A 5,325-nucleotide genomic window follows, 5' to 3' on the forward strand; every position below is an offset into this window, starting at 1 on the left:
CTCTCAGGAAGAAAAAAAATACAACAACCACAACATCATAGCAAACAATAGCTATTTTTTGAACTTTCCTGTAATTCTTACTGATTCCTATCTGTTAAAATAAATAAATAAATAGAAGCTATAATTAATTTGAACACATGTACTGAAGTAACTTGTGCAATAGAGCCATGCACTTCTGTGAAATCTATCCTAAAGTATTATTTTTTAAACCTGTTTCTCTGAGAATGAGAAATTTAGCTCTTGGGGCTATACTAATGTATATCCTCTCTCCGAGTCACATACAGGCTGGCATTACAGACTAAGATGTTATATTTATACAGACTATTTGACAGAAGTTATTGAAGGTGAGTAAAGAAGATAAACTATTCAGAAAAAGTACATGAGATTAAGAACACAAGGTCAAATCTTATGAAATAACTCAAGTCGGGTATAATAAAAATAAAAGGGAAGACACAGAACATAAAAGTGATTTGAAGGGACAGGATGTTAGGAGAGGACTGGATGTGTGCTAAGCAGAAACCCAATAAACCCAATTACTCTGGTTATTACTTCCTCCACTACTGCTACAATGGTAGTTCAGTAACTCATTAGTCATTCCTTGCAGAATTATAATCTATCATAGCCTCATCTTTTCTTTACTCCTTTGAGAATACAGAAAGGAAAACAAATCTATAAGATATCCCCTCCACCTGTTCCCAAAAGACCATTAGAAAAGCTTCAACATCCTTCAGAAAAACAATCAATATTAAGCATCTTTTACTTTGCCAATGATTGATTCTTCTTCGTTTCCCATTATTCATAGAAAAAGGAACATTTGTTTTATTTATTTATTTTAAGAGATTATATAAATGGGATGGGTATCTGGAAAGTCCATGAAAGCTACATGGCTGTTTCTTATACAGCTTTGACAGCAACCTTGAATGGGGATGTCCCAAGAATGGAAGCTTCTCTTATAGTAGCTATTCTCTAAACTTCATGAACATGCAGTAGTAGAGAAGGATTACAAGAGTTTACACTTCTTAGGGTTTACACAAGTCCGTCTGTTACCATATATCATAGAATTTTGAGGTTATTCTACTTGTAGGATTTGCAACTTGAAATCATAGATATTTTTCAGATTCTGCCAGTTAGTAAGGAAATTTTATTCATATTCAGATTTCTCAAAAAATAAAATAAAAATAAAAATCAATTATAAAGTATCTCTTCAAGTAGCTTTAAACCAGCAATCTGACTGCTGAAATTAGTGGGATTTCCAGATGATTGTTACATTGGTACAGATATCAATCCCACAAACATAAAACAAATACAAACCCTTCAATTTTGTTAATCTGTTTTTGAAAGTCCTAACTACTGGATATGGTAGGAACATAAACCTGAAAAAGACCATCTGTGTTACTGAATGCAATTCCTCTGTAATTTCTGGAGTTCTGCAACAGATGTTTAGTTCAGGATATGTTCACAGTCAGCAGAATATTCCTTGATGTTGTAGAGCAATTTCAAAACCTTTAGCAAATGTTGAAAAATGAAACCATGATGTATCACAGGAAAAGGAGGAGATTGCAACAATATCAGAAATTCTTCCTGCAGTAGTAAGAATAAAGATTCTCAGGAAATTTTGGGAAGTAGACTATACAGTTAGCTATTGAAAGAAAACAAAGACCTTTGTGTTGAATACTGCTCTTCTGACTTTTGGGGAAATTCTCTTTCCATCTAAAAGGAGCAATAATTAAAATAATGCACTAGGATAAGCAGCCTGCTTTTATTGATCCACTTCAAGACTGTATGCTATTGAGTCTTTAGCAACATTTTTCTTTCTACACTGTTATTCCTTCTGACTATAATAAAGTTAAATCAGAAAGTCTAGAATATTGTGCTAGGGATGTTCAATTAGTTCCACAGTGTGTCCATGCAAGTTAATGAGATTTGAGGAAAACAGAAGTTGAGTGCTCATATCAGATCTGTGTTCACTTTTTTTTTTAAATTCAGACAGATCCTAGCAGATGTCTGAATTGAATAATTTAAATTAAATGACAAAGAAAAAAGTGTGCATCTATTTACAATGATTGAACAAAAAAAGGAATACTCTGTATCTTTTTATTTGCTTGGTGTATAGTATTTTGGTAATACTATAGCTTGGCTTGCTAGTGTCCCCTCAGCTCACTCTGCAATAAAATATGCAGACACCAGGCAGTATATTTTCATTGCAAAGCTTGCTTTTAATTAAGCAAACATACTAAGTTAAACAAACATTTGGAGAACACGGTGCTGTCAAATAATCAGAAGAAACGAAGAAACAGAATCAAAAGATACTGTGTTGGCTTTCCAAAGGCCTGAATTTTAGCTATGCAAGTATGGGCCTCAGTTACTTAGCAGAATCAGAAGCCCTAGCTCAGAAGTCTCTCCATGTACATTGAAAGAAATAAGAAATTATGTTTCCTGTGTGGGATCAAATTATTCCATCTAATTCTTTTCTAGATGACATTTATAAAACATAGATATATATTTTTAGCATTAGCATTTTCTTCAGCCTCAGAGTTGATCAAGCTTGAGCCTGCACAAGTTGTTATAAATAAGGGAAGAAACTGAGATGTCTGTGTTCTGAGGGCAGTTTTTTCCTGGATTCCACCTGTGGAGGTGCCACCCTGCTCCTTCTGTTAACTGCTAGGGACTTCAGCATAATTTTGGTCCCAAGGTAAGTAAGTATCTCAGGAAAGATGAATCTAGGCATAGGCATGAGTTATGACTCAAATACATTTTTAATAATTTATCTTTTACCAGAGATCTTAAACAACTCATGACTTCTACCCAGCTGGAAATCTAGTCTTTTTAATTCATGACAGTCTTTCCTTTATATCGTAGAATGTTCTCATGTGATCCTTTCCTTTCATGTGTCAGTTATATCAGGCAGCTATAACCATAACACCTTGGTAAGCCTAGAGCCCTAGTGAGAGCTTAGGGTCTTGAGGTGCAAAGCTAGTATGGGACAAGAGCGACCAGGGAAATCACCCGTGACCTCTGTTAATTGTTTTCAGGGACTCCCGGGAGCAATTTTAAAGTGAAGTTTGCAGTATAGAGGTTCTGTTTCCCATGTTAACAGTTTTCTGTACCAGTGCAGAGGGAGTAATCACACAGAATGCTCACTGCTTTCAACTCTTCCTTCCGTTGTCTCTTGTTCACTACTTGTCTTATCCAGAAAAAAGGGAGGTAACTGATGACAGTGTCCTAATTCTCCAGCTGTGAATCCCTGGTGGTGACCAGGGTCATTCCACGTAAAGGATCTGAAATAAAATAAGTGTTGTCCTAGGAAGCACAAATCAATAAAAAAGTTGTACTATTCAATATCCATGTCTTTCCCTGAGACTTAGAGGAATGAAGCTCTAATTGCAAATAACTTCCAGAATATGTGAAAGGTCAGAACATGCATTTGTATTTTAAATAGGTTTGTTTCCTTTTGGTTAATTCTGAGCCATGGCTCTTGGGGCCAGCCTAGGTGACCGTATTCAGCATGTAAGAGCAGTCAGCAGCGCATCTCTAATGCCAAAAGTTTAATAGGGTGAACACACTTTCTGTAATAGAGAATAATGGAACAGTTTAAATCTACTAATACATTTGTTTCTTTATCCAGCAGAGCATATCGTGCTCTGTGTGTGGCAACCAATTAGCCTTGGTTAATTTTAGCATTTAATATAGATAGCATTTTCTTGGAAAGATAAAGTTTACTTATCAACTCTGCAAACCTCCTGCACTCTCTTGTCAGGCCTATGAAGCCTGGCAGAAATGAGCTCATGGACAAGGAGCAGCAGGTAAAGGCTGAATTCAGGGAGGAAGGAAGCATTGTTCAGAAAGGTGAAGTGTTTTAAATTATCAACCAGAACAATGTTCCTCGAAGTGCTGTGGAAGCTCCTAGATAACTGGGTGCCAAAAAGTTAGTTAAACACGCTTCTCACCTGCTGTTCTAGTCTGAGCTTTCTCTCTTCTTTCAAATAATCTGCCACACACAAACACACACAATTGTCATCTTCAGCCTGCATCACTGGCACCTGTGGATTACCAGATTTAATTTGCTCCTCTCTTGCTGTAGCGCCAGACTCCGTACATGGAGAACACACATGTCTGAGGAGAAATGTAGCTATTCAATTAGCCTTTTCATAATGCTTTGAAGTAATTTTGTATCACCAGTGGTGAGGGATGTAACACAATTTGGAAATCCCTCCTTGAGCATCATCATCTGAAGCAATAATAAAATGGATGGGGGAACATAAAAACTAAAATACAGTTGATTGCATGGAACTTTTAGAGGAAACAAGAACACTACTGCTTCTAGTCCTGGGATAACCTGAAGTTATATGTTTAAGGGCTACATGAGCTAACTCCAGCAAGGCCAGGAGTAGGATTTTAAGCTTGAATGGCTACATGAAAATAGGGGGCTAAATGTTCCTCTGATATGCTTCCCTCTGCTCCCCTTTTCTGTAGAAATAAGGCATAGAAGCCGAAATGGTCCCTGAAGTCCCCATTAGATATCAGTTGTTGTGCTGTAGGACAACTCTTGCCTATAGAAGATAGATATATGACAGCAATAGTAATTATTTTTAATTTGCATTTCAGTAGTCAGGTTATTGCATGTATAAAACTTCAATTATAATTTTAAAAGGCTATTTGGATGTGCTCCAGTGTGCACTGTAAAAGATGAAATATCCATTGCCCCAAACCTATCAAACCTTCAATGCTTTCAAAGATCAGTAGTAGATGAATTTTGGTATCATTGTTATTTTGGTATCAGGTAGAGTTCACAGAAAAACAAAACATAGTCACCATAAGGAGGAGGAGGAGATTTACACATCTCTGAAGCAGAGTTGTTTACTAGCAAGTTAAATGCAGGAGATGATTTTCTGATGTGGCCTCAGGATAGATCGAGAAGTTTTTCTTTTATTTATTCACCCATGTATTTTGTTACTGAGTGATCTACTTTTTGTGTTGTAAATACACCTATCTATACATTTCATTAATTGGGATAGGATTGTGATTTGAGATAACTGGATAATAGTAAAACATTCTTCCTCTTAAGGCTTAATGGATCTTTAAGCAGGTATTGCAGTTTTTCAGTGTGTGCTCCAATATGTCTGATAAGTATCTTATGGAATAAATATCAAGTAATTTAACATAATGAAGATTTTTCATAAGGTATATTCTGGTCAAGGCAAGAATAGAGTTTGAAAGTTAAAAGTGAAGAAATTCCAGATGAGATTATGTGAGAAATAACCAAACTCAATATTTTGTTTTAAACAGAAGGCTGGGAAGAAGCTGTAAGCAATAGACTTTCCATTT

The sequence above is a fragment of the Aythya ferina genome (assembly GCF_964211825.1).
Source record: "Aythya ferina genome assembly, chromosome: 10".
In the NCBI taxonomy this organism is placed as follows: domain Eukaryota; kingdom Metazoa; phylum Chordata; class Aves; order Anseriformes; family Anatidae; genus Aythya; species Aythya ferina.